The following is an 11,994-nucleotide window of genomic DNA, read 5'->3' as shown; positions in this document are numbered from 1 at the left end:
AGTCCTTCAGCTGGGGCTATAGGATTGCGTGAGAGAAAATCGGCGTCCGTGTGATATTTTCCACCTCAATGACAGACATTCAGCTGATATTCTTGGAGTAGTAAAGCCCAGCGAGCAAGCTTGGGGGGAAGGTCTCGTTTCGACTGTAGCCAAAGTAACACAGAGTTGTCTGTTACGGCTGTGAAACGATGACCATACAAGTAGGGCCGAAAGTGTTGAATAGCCCAGATGAGAGCTAGGCATTCGAGCTCCGATGAATGGTAGCGTTGTTCGGCATCGGTAAGGCGGCGACTGGCGTAAGCGATTACTCGTTGAGATTTGTCGGGGTGTTCTTGGAGTAATACAGCTCCAAGGCCAGTTCCGCTGGCGTCGGTGTGAAGAAAAGATGGGAATTCCATGTTAAAATGGGCTAAGATTGGTGCCTAAAGAAGGCTTTCCTTAATGTTGTTGAAGGCACGTTCCTCGGTAATTGTCCACCGCCAAGGGTTGTTTTTACGAAGTAGGAGTGTCAGGGGTGTTGCACGACTGGCGAATTGTGGTATAAACCGGCGAAAATAGGATGCAAAGCCGAGAAAGCTCTTGACCTCTGAAAGGCGGCTTGGTCTTGGATACTTTGACACCGCTTCCAGCTTTGCAGGGTCGGGTTTGATGCCATTCTTGGTGATAACATGACCGAGATAGAGAACTTCTTCAAAACCAAAAAGCATTTTTGAGGTTTGATTCGTAAGTTCGCTCGTTGTAGCGCGTCAAGAACAAGCTCGAGTCTTCGGTTGTGTTCTTCAAACGTCGTCCCATATACAATAATGTCGTCAAGATATACCAGAGCCATAGTCCACTTGAGGTGGCCTAGAACTCTATCCATAAGGCGTTGGAAGGTAGCTCGCGCGTTGCAAAGGCCGAATGGTAATCGCGTAAATTGGTAAAGCCCGCCAGGAGTTATGAACGCCGATTTTTCGGCATCGTCGGGGTTCAGAGGTACTTGCCAATATCCTGACAAGAGATCAAGTGTTGTGAAGTAACTTGCGCCTTGTAGTCTGTCTAGTGAATCATCAAGGCGAGGTAGGGGATATACGTCCTGTTTCGTGATGCTGTTGACCTTCCTGTAATCAACACAAAAACGTACAGTCCCATCTTTCTTGCGTACCAAGACGACCGGTGACGAGCATGGGCTGTTGGATGGTGTGACAATTCCTCTATTAAGCATATCGTCGACCTGTGTTCGGATGACGGCATGCTCTACTGGAGCAAGGCGACGTAAGGACTAGTGAACGGGAGCATGATCGCCCGTATTAATGTTGTGTTCCGCTAGATGTGTGCATCCGAGTTCGTTCGGAGTTAGTGCCACACATGCCCGGTAGGTTGTGATTAGTTCTTTGAGGGATTCAATCTGACGATTGGCGAGGGTTGGACCAAACTGGAACAGATCCCATGGCATTTGTGCGCATTCTTTTGAGGGTAGTTCCGATGATCCGGGTTGATCGATAGCCGCTGTTAGAAGTTCTGTTGGAGTGAGAGGAAACGACTTGCCGACATAGTGTCCTTGCTGAAGAGTGACGGAGTTATGCCCGAGATTCATCATCAGAATGCTGAAATGGCCTCCTATACTTGTAGTCAGCGTTCGAGGTACTGCCACTTCGTAGCCAGGTTTTGAAATCCGGGAAGCCTCACAGACAATGTCACCGTTAAGATGGGGTGGGTTTGACCGCACTTTGATCCACATGGCTGTCTCTGGTTGTAGCACTGTTGTAGCCGCAATATGAATATCCCACGTTTCTCCTTTTTGAACTGAGGATTGAAAAAACTTATGTAGCAGTGTTTCCAATGCACTTGCTCCATAAGATGCAGGCAATGCCCAGAGAAGTACGAAGTTACTCCAAAAGAGTCGAAGCAGCAAGAAAAACGCGTAAGATGCCCAGGAAGTCATAATATACGACCAAAAGCGTCGAAGTAGCGCATACTCATGACACGCGCTTTGATCTGATGGCACAGTTTCTTGACAGGCCGTAGAAAGTTTCCAAGAAAATAAGCCGGTTTTGGCACACCAGTTGTACCCAAGAATTAAAGGACACACACAGTTTGGAATTACAACAAAGTCTTCAACTGATGTGCGACCAAATACTGTAATTTTTAGTTTCACTTTTCCTCCGGTTGGTATGCTTTCCCCATGAGCAGTTGCTAGAACTGAGTAGTCAGGGAACACTTTAATGTCCGAGAAAAGAAAGGACATATCAATAGCATTCACAGCTGCTCCAGTGTCAAAAAGTGCGTCCACAACCCCCACGTTTTCAACCAGTACAGGATGGCGGGGAACCGACGGTAACTGGCCTGTAACTGATACGAGGGGCCAGGGGCTCCGGAAGTCAATTTGGTCGGGGGGGGGGGGGGGGGGGGGGGGGCGGGGGTCAAGGCTCACATCCTTGCAGTGCAGATCCCCCCCAACTTTGAAGATCGTACGCGCGGAAAAACCGAAATGGAGGAAGCGACCTTTGTTTAGCCGAAATCTTTTCTGAGTAACAAAAAGAGGTCTTCAAAATCTCTAGCATGCAAGAGCGTTTTCGTGACCTCTTCTGTCACACCGAACAAAAGTACGAAAATGATTGACGGATGGCAGAAATGCTTTTCGCATCTGTATATCCGTTTTCACCTCAAGAACCGTAGTAAAAAAAGTTCGGCTTCTCGCGGAACATTACTAATTTTCCCCTTTATATAGTGAATCAAGATATGTGTAAGTGCATTTCAGATCAGATATATGTTATCTTATCAAGACGTACACGTTTCAAACCCCAAAAGTATCGCTTCTTCCTCTGACAAGCAAATATTGTAAGAACTACTTCGCGCGGCGAATGAACAATCCGCAAAACTTCCTTTTTTCTTGAGGTGAAAACGAGTATAGGCGTCGTGCAGAAACTTCAAGGGGCGCCTTCCATGCTAGGCCAGCTCTGAACTCTCTCCGGCCATTATGGGATCAGTGCGCTTAATTGGCACGGTATTGGTATGGCCGAGCTTGAAAGAGCCGATCTCAAGCAAAACTCGTCAAAGAGAGTGTGCAGTCCCTCCAAGGACATATGCTCCGGACTGCTGTTCGTCAAAGCGCTCTGCCAGAGTCCAATTTCCCGCGGCAAGAGGTTTTACGTTTGGGGAGGCTTATCCAGAGCTGGAGGGAGGCCTCCTCCCCGCCATCCTTTCCGATGACAAGGAATGGCAGAAAGGTGCCTTTCCTAAGCTGTCCCCGTCCTGCTGCCAGTGATTAAGCTGTGACCAATACGCGCGCCTCAAGGCTGGCTCAGAAGAAACGTTTACTCCAGCACTTAACAGGGGTATCAGCTTTACTACCAATTCTCGTCCCGACAAAACGTCGCTGTCCTTTCTTACTCCGCTTCAAGCTTGGAAGGCGCTGTAGCATGTTGCTCTGACTACATTAAGGGAGGGTTGTGGGTCAGCCTTCAGCGTCGGGGGGGGGGGGGGGGGGGCATGACCCCTACGAAAAAAACATGAGGGGGGCCGACGCCCCCCCTGCCCCCCCGGTTCCGGAGCCCCTGCGAGGGGCCTTTGAGGAGTTATACCCGGTTCCGCCCCCAAGGACCGGGAGTAGCGTTTCCCAATGTAGCAGGAGCAGCTGAGCATTCGGCCGCAAAATGACCACGACGGCAACATCGGTAGCACGACCCAGCGGTATTGTTCCGTGAACGAGCAGACGCAGGCTGAGAGCGCGTGTCCTGTGTCAATGGTTGCACTGTAACTCCAGGAGGTGCTGCTGGTTGCATGCGGCTGGTAGCCCATTGAGCAGCGCTCATCTCCATGGCATGTCCGAGTGCGGCTCGTATTGTTTCTGGACTTGCTAGTCTTACAAACGTCTGGACCTCAGGGTTGCCTATGGCATCCACAAACGCGGCTGTGCCGACACGATTCAATGTATCAGACGTTGCGCCCGGGAAGGATTTGTAGGTCAAAAGCTCTATACTTGCAGAGAGTTCTGGAAAACTCTCGCTTGCTTCTTGGCGCCGCGAACGTAATTCTGTGTAGAATGCTTGCTGCAGATGTTCATCACCGAAACGATCGCGCAAGCTCGTGATCAATACTGCGTAAGTGAGCCGGGTTCCTTGGAGCGCATGAAGAACGCTGAGGGCAGGGCCATCTAGTTGCGCGATGACAGCGCATGCCTTCTCGTCTTCAGTCCAGTGGTTTGCATCGGAAATGATGTCAACCTGCTGTAGGTATAGATCTAAGGGTGTTTCGCCATTAAATGGCTTTAACTTGAAACGGGGTTGACCAGAGGACGTAGTCGGGCGGCTCGTGAAAGGAGTCTGCTCAACTGCGAAGACAGTTGATTGCGCTGTTTGCTGAAGCGTCTCCAGAGCAGCTACTCGACGGCAGATGTCGGCATTACTTGCGGTTAGAAGGTCCGAAGATTGCTGCGTAGCGGCCATGATTTTTTGAGTCTGCAGTTCCAACAGCCTTTGCAGCGTCTCCAATGTCACCGCTGTCGTCGGAATGTCGGTTGGTGCGGCCACCGATTGTGAAGAGGCTTCCTCTGGCTGCTGGGCCTGGGAGGGTTGCCCGCCGGAAGGCGTCCCTTGTACCGGCAAAGGACCTTGTCGGGTTTCGGTCGGCATCCCACCGCTGCCACCAAATTGTCACGGTTTATTTCCTGGGTTCTCCAACGTTCTCGTCCTCGATCCCTGTCCGGGGCACCTCTTCTTCTTTCCTTTCTTCTTCGCTGTTACAATATACTGGGTGTTTTTTTTTATTCTTACACATTTGTTTAAAAAAAAACCGTGAGAGCTACACTAATGCGGTTTGTGCAGGTGGGTTATACGGCCAGGCGAACATTATGTGGGTGGCTAATCTTTGCGATAAGTCGGCAGTTAATTAAAATTTGTTAATTAACTTTTTTTAATCAGCGGAATTAGACATATGATTTCAATTAGAAACTTCAAAGCATCATCGAAAACCACTAAATCAACTATTTTTGGAAAGATATAACGCCGGGGAAGAATTTTACAGCGTTCTGTAGAAACGCTCCATTTGGACGCGTTTCTAGATTTCGGTTTCTTATCGGAGCGCATCACCGCACCCGCAGTCCTGCTCCCCAGTGGCTGAGACGCGCAACACACGTGCGCCGTGCTTCTCTCCATTCTACGAGGGAGGCGAGGAGGTGGCTTCGCGTCGCGACCACCGGGGAGCAGGATCGCGGGCGCGTAGATGCGCTCCGATAAGAAACCGAAATCTAGAAATGCGTCCAAATAGAACGTTTGTACAGAACGCCGTAAAATGCTGCCCTGGCGTTATATCCTGCTAAAAATAGTTGATTTAGGGGTTTTCAATGATGCTCAGCACTTTTCTAATTGAAACCATATGTTTGTTTTAATTAATTAAAAAGTTAATTAACGAATTTTAATTAATTAGCTGACTTATCGCAAAGATTAGCCACCCACATAATGTCCGCCTGGCCGTATAACCCACCTGCACAAACCGCATTATTGTAGCTTTCACGGTTTTTTTTTTTAAACAAATGCGTAAGAATAAAAAAAAAACATTCTGTATATATATATATATATTAAACAAAAATCCCAGAACATGCATTTTAGAAATTTAACAAATTCTTGCAAACCTGGCTTTCAACCAGAGTTGTACGTATCGGTAATTTAATAACGGAAGAATTACATGTTTTCTAGAGTAATTCTAAAGTAAATCCCTTACATATTTAAGTAATGGATTTCTCGTAATTCGTTACATTCTTTTCACGCACCCCCTCCCCCTTTTTTTTTCGTTCTATAAAAAGTTTTTTATTTTTTTATTTTGGTAAAGTCTAGCGCAGTGATACTAGAGAGTGAGTGAGTGAGTGAAAGCGATGTTTATTATATCTCTTTTTTTGGAAAAATCGACTGTTGCTTGTGCACTTAGTGTGCACATGTCACTGTCGATAGGAAAGGGGATTGGGTGAAAAAGAAAGGATAGAAAGAGAGAGGATTAGGTTTGGGGGGGGGGGGGGGGGGGGAGCCAGGTGCAGGGGGATGTCCTGGCCGTCGCAGGCATGTCGAGTCATAGGACGACCCAAGCCTCAGAACGCAAAGCCTGTCGAAGTTTGATGTGGAGCCGTCTTAGGGCGAATAGCTAAATATCTTAAAGCTGCGTTGGCTGGTAACTGTGCTTCAAGGCTAGTATCGGCACGAACGTTCGGCTGAAGGAATGACGTTTCTTGTCTTGGCTGAACAAGCTGTGTCTGAAATGCAGATTTCGTAATCATGAGCTGGAACGGTTGATTGGGTAGTCGTGCCTTGTTCTGGTGTGTTGAACTGTAGGTGGTCTCCTAAAGAATTTCTAGGAGTTCCGTGTCCTTCATGTAAGTTATTAGTTTTTTTAGTGCCATGTCTGTCACAGCTCGCGTTGCCCGCGGATGCAGAAGGTCCTCCAGGCTATCACTGGAGAGTCCGAGGCGGGAATAGGCGTTATGGAGGGCAGTACGCTCGTCATTGTAGTCGGTGCAGTGTAGGAGGAGGTGCTCGGCGTCAGCAGTTTCCTGGCAGGTTTGGCAATTGGGGTTGAGATCAGGCCTGAAGCGACCTATCCACGCTGGTGTGAAAGCGCTTCCGGTTCGCAGACGGTGGAGCACTGCAGCAGTGTGACGATCCAACCCTCGTGGGAGACGGGCTGAGAACGTGCCGTCCGCCACTCTCGGGTCCGGGTTCTGTCGTGTGATGGTTCGTCTCACCAGAAGCTTGGCGTCTGAGAAACGGGGAACTGTAGAGAGCGGACATCCGGGGTCTTTGTGAGCCTGCGCTGCTAGGGAATCGGCGACCTCGTTTCCCCTGATACCACAATGACTGGGGATCCACTGGAAGATAATCTCGTGGCCTTTCTCCCGGAGCTCGGCTGCATCTTGTGCGACTGACCGCGCCAGAGGCGTAGCCCTTTCTAGCTCCGATAGTAGCCCGAGAGCCGATCTTGAGTCGCTCAGGACTACCCAGCTGAGCCCCCGTGCGCAGCCTGTCCGAATTCCCCAGAGGGCAAGTCTTATGGCCGCCAGCTCTGCGGTAGTAGAGGATGCCTGATGGGACAGGCGCTCGTGTATACCTACGGCTGCAGCCTCAAAGAAGGCCGCTGCTGTTGCCGTGCCTCCAGATGGGTCTACCGACCCGTCGGTAAAAACGCGTGTCCGCCCATCGTACTCCGCATCTAAGTGACTTTCCGTCAGCTGCCGAGCGGTTACCACTGCTGCGCTCTTCTTGGTCCGCAGCCCTGGTATGCTGATACTAACCCTCAAAGGGTGAGGATCTGTGTGTAGTGCTGGAAGTGGCGCTAGCGGTCCTGGTGTACCCGCGATGTCGCCTAAAGTGCAGAGCTGCGCTCCCAGTTCCGAATCCGTACGTTCGGCGATGCTTATCAAGAGCGTGATGGTGGAGTCGCAGTTGCTCATTCGGATGAGATGTCCGAGCGCTCGTTCTTGCAGAAGGTTTTCAACGGTATTCATACCTGCTTCGGTAAGAGTGTGTCGTGACGATGCCGAACGGGGAACTCCGATGCAAATTCGTAGAGCTACGCGTTGCGCTCTCTCTAGGTTCGCGATCTGATTGCCGCTCAGTCGAATGAGCGGTAAGGCGTAGAGTGGGCGAGCCAGAATGAGACCCTTGTATAGCTGTAGTAGCATTTGTTGCGATGTGCCCCAGGTAGTTCCACCAAGCGCGCGGAGGATATTTGTGTGCGTTCGCATCCTCTGGAGCACCACCTGCGTTGCTGGGCCCCAGGATAGCCTCCAGTCCAGGGTGAGTCCTAGGTACGTGACTGTCTTCTCCACTCTCACCGGGACATCTCCGATGAACAGGGTCGGTTGGAACTTTGAGGGTCTCCTTGGTGCGTAGCATAGAGCAACAGTCTTTTCTGCCGATGTTGTCAGACCCAGTTGATGCAAGTGGTACACAGTGTTTGTAAGTGCTCTCTGGAGGGCGCGTGCCATCCGTTGCCTACGGTAGCCTGGGGCCGTCGACCAGAGCGCCACGTCGTCCGCATAGACAGCCATGCTTATCGGGAGGGCTGGTTCCTCGCCTACTCTTGCTGCGGCTGGGAGTGATGCAATCGCCAGTGCAAACAGGAGCGGACTGACTACGCTCCCTTGGGGAACGCCATGGTCGACTCGTCGGGGCTTGCTCAGTGCTCCGCCGACCTTTACGCACATGGTGCGTTCAGTGAGGAATGCGCAAATGTAGTTAAGAGGTCGTCCACATACCCCGAAACGACGCAGGGCTGAGAGGATGATTCGGTGCGGGAGGGCGTCGAAGGCTTTGCGGACGTCTAGGAATACGGCCATCGCCGACCAACCTTGTGCTTTGGCCTCCTCCAGCGAGCTGGTGATGTCACCAATTGCGTCCGCGGTGCTCCTGTGGTGGCGGAACCCCGAGAAGCAGTCTGGCAGAGCCCCGGCCGCCTCAAGGTGGTAGACTAGGCGACGTAGCACCATTCGCTCCATCACTTTGCCAAGGCATAATGTCAATGAGATGGGCCTATAGGAGCTTAGTTGGTCTTGGGGTTTCCCGGGTTTCAGTAGTGGTACCGTGGTTGCTTCTCTCCACGCTTCTGGTATTTTAGAGGTCCTCCACACATGACTGATTAGAGTCAGCATTGCTGGGACAGCCGACTCGTTAACGTTTCTCAATGCTTGGTTGGTGATTCCGTCTGGGCCTGGGGCCGAACGGTGTCTCGGGAGAGCATCGAGAACGTGCTGCAGTTCGTGCAGGGTGAAGTCTTCGTCTGGCTGCTGCATGGGGGTCGCTGTTGGGTGACGGAACTTGCTCCAACCCTGGGGGGGCGGGCTGGCAGCCGGCAGTGGTGGAACCTCAGTAAATGCATCCGCGAGTAGTTCGGCCATCTCTGTTGGTTGAAGGTTCATTGCCACGGCCATTCCAAGGACAGGGTTTTGGGGGATTGGGCGACCTGCTAGTGTTCTCGCCATCCGCCAGGCCCGGCTTCCTCCGGCTGGTTTGTCTAAGGTGGTGCATTTGAGGCGCCATTGTCGGCGTGCTAGTTTTTTACCGTGCCTCCTGAACTTGGCATCCAGTCGCCGGTATGCCAGTACATCTGCCGGGTCTCTAGTGGCCCATGACCGTCGCTGGGCGCGACGTCTTTTTGCCCGCAGTTCTAGCCATTTGAGGTCGGGGTTGGGACGTGTTGCTGGCACTCTGACTTCGTGGGTGACCTTTCGGAGGACGCGGGAGAGCGTTTCCGGGGTGAAGGATCGTCCTTCTTCCAGCGCTTCTTCGAGCAGGGTACGGAAGCGATCCCAGTCGACGACGCGGCAAGTCTTCAGAGGAGCTTTTGGCGGCCTTCCGATGACAATGGGTAGATGATCACTTCCCCAGCTGTCTGCCTGAGGAGTTGCATTGAGACGTAGGGCCCAAGTCGTGAAGGTCAGATCAATTACGCTTCCCGTCACTCCAGGCCGTACAAATGTCGGGTTCCCACTTGTAATATTTCTGAGGTCGAGCCTATCTAGCATTGCCTGTAGCTCTCGACCTCGCCGAGAGTCCTTTCTGTCCCCCCAGGACTGTGAAGGGGCATTGAAGTCGCCGGCAATTATAACCTCTCCTTTGACCCGTGCGCGAATGTCCGCGAGTACATGGACGTCCCAAGGTACATTAGGGGCCACGTATGCCGAGACGATGTTCAGGTAACGGTCTCCAAATTCCAATTTTACTGCCACAAAATCTGCTCCTTCACTGCAAAGATCGCTGAGGTCTATCTCTATCTGTCGTAGGTTTCGTCGAACTAGGAGGGCTGCTCGCGGTGTCACGCCCGCCACCAGAGGCCTGCTGCAGTAAACTACGTGACCCGCAATGCGTATGCTGCCGGCTGGCATTCTGGGTTCCTGGAGGGCCACAGCATCGTAGGCGTAGTGTAAAAGGTGGTCGCGTAGCTCTGGGAGTCTCGTTCTCAAGCCGTTACAGTTCCACTGGAGGGCGGAACAGGTGAGAGGCTGGGGGCGGGCTGTAGGTCTTCTACTAGTGTCCCCAATCGTGGATGTCTGTGGATTGGTAGTTAAAGCTTTCTTTTAGAAGGATTGATACCTAAAACTCTCTATTGTCTTGCGCATTGACCAGCGCAATGGGAGGCTGGGCACTCTTCAGTTCCCCAAAGCCTTCTTTATAACACCAAGCCCCTGAATCTATTTTTAGACCCTAACAACAATTTCAGAAAACCCAAAAAAAGATGTGGGGTTCACCAAAAAAAGATGTGGGGTCAAGCTACAGCCGCTTTTTTTAAACACTATGTTTTTCCTTTGCGATCGAAGACGGGGAGATGAGGACAGTGTGAAGGTGTTATTAGGGACCTTTAGCAAACCGTTGCCGTGGTCCGCGTACCACACTGTCGGAGCCTGTGAAGCCAGGGTGGTACCGTGACCGCGGGACGCGCGCTTAAAAGCATGCTTCAAAGGCATTGGTAGTGCGGTACGCCGAACACAGGAACTTTTTGCTAAAGGTCACTTATGCCACAAGCATTCTCGTCCTTTGCAGCACACTATCATCTTCTCTTAGAAAACAGGATGTATTTTTTTTCAGCTTTTTCACCTTATTGGACCCTGTTTTAAAAGCTACTAACTTTTTTGAGGTCATACTTCTAGGGTTGGTCCACCTTATTTGTGAATTTCAGCCAGATTAGAGAGTTTTAGTAGATCGTTCCCATGACTCCGATAAAGATATCCCGATACTTCGCCGCCGTCTCCCTTGTGCATGCATAGTATCGTTATCGGGGCTATCGGAGGTATCGGAACGATCTACTAAAACTCCCTATTATCTGCAGCTCAGGCACCCGTTTTGTGAGTCAGCTTTTTGCGAGCACTTTGAAAATTGTAATAGTTTTCCTTTCTTCTTTCTGTTTTTACCCCAGCAGGATGCATCTTATCGCAAGCAGAGATTTTTACAAATAAAACATAATCGCGGCTGACGTAGACTTGAGATTCTTCGCTTTAGGAGAGAGTGAAACGCATGCTTTTGGCCATAGTGCGGCTAAAGGCCGGTTCAGACACTTGCGTTTGAGTGCGTTCGACTGCGTTGCGTCGAGAAGCGAAAGCGAGGCACCGGTACATCTGTGTTTCGTATGGAGCGTGGAATCCAAAACAAGGAATCACCTTGGCACGCGATATTGGCGCCGAGATGTTTCGGTGGCACCCTCTTATGGTTTCCCTCCGTGACTCATGGTAATGAAACCCGAGACTCAGGAACACAGAAGGAAACGAACACAACACAACCTTCTGTGTTTCTGAGTCTCGGGTTTTATTACCATGAATCATCACCAGCTCGCTTGTTTTTTAAGTATTATTTCAGTTACCCTCCTTGACGTCGCGATTGGGATTTGCCTCGCCGTGGCGTCACCAGTTGTTATTCTGGCTACTTACCATTGGGTGCGACGACGAGTTTGATGGTGTGTTTAAAAAGCACAGTAGAAGCTAGGAGCCATCGCAATCCGAAACTAACACCGTCAAAGTTGACAATCTGACAGTGCTCATATGCCCATGGTTTGGCCAATCGTGGGAAGCTGACCACAGCGACGCTTTTGGAGGCGCACATCGCTAATAAGCAACAGGGATGTCCTGGTTTCTCGCAGCCGCAACGCAGTCAAACTCAGTCAAACGCAACTGTCTGAACCAGGCTTTAGTTCTCTACCCTTTGCTGCGCGTGGCATCAGCGGACGTCTATCTGGAGAACGCCGGAGTAAACTGCAATCGGTCCGTGCTCCGTGCGTTTTTAAACGGCATCAAGAAACGTACACACTGCAATCGCGCGTTTACATTTCCTTGTTTTAACCGACGTTCTAATAAATTGTTGTTATAAATGTTATGGTGTTTCATTTTTTTTATTACTTATATTCATATTGTGCCCCGAGCGTCCCTTCCAAAGAGTTGGGATTGACCTCATTGGGCCCCTCCATGCTTCGGCTTCTGGCAACCGCTGGATCTTAGTAGCGAGCGACCACCTTACTCGCTATGCAGAAACATGCGCCCTA

At 50.8% G+C, this 11,994-nt stretch overlaps 1 pseudogene; it reads right to left on the bottom strand.

The window, feature by feature from the left end:
- Positions 1-6,268: 6,268 nt before the first annotated feature.
- On the bottom strand, positions 6,269-8,017 carry LOC121835078 (annotated as a pseudogene).
- Between the last annotated feature and the right edge of the window lie 3,977 nt (positions 8,018-11,994).

This window comes from Ixodes scapularis, unplaced genomic scaffold, assembly GCF_016920785.2.
Source record: "Ixodes scapularis isolate PalLabHiFi unplaced genomic scaffold, ASM1692078v2 PGA_scaffold11__112_contigs__length_91849675, whole genome shotgun sequence".
NCBI classification, from domain to species: Eukaryota; Metazoa; Arthropoda; class Arachnida; order Ixodida; family Ixodidae; genus Ixodes; species Ixodes scapularis.
Note: the sequence above shows the minus strand (reverse complement) of the source record. Positions and strands in the feature narration are given on the sequence as shown.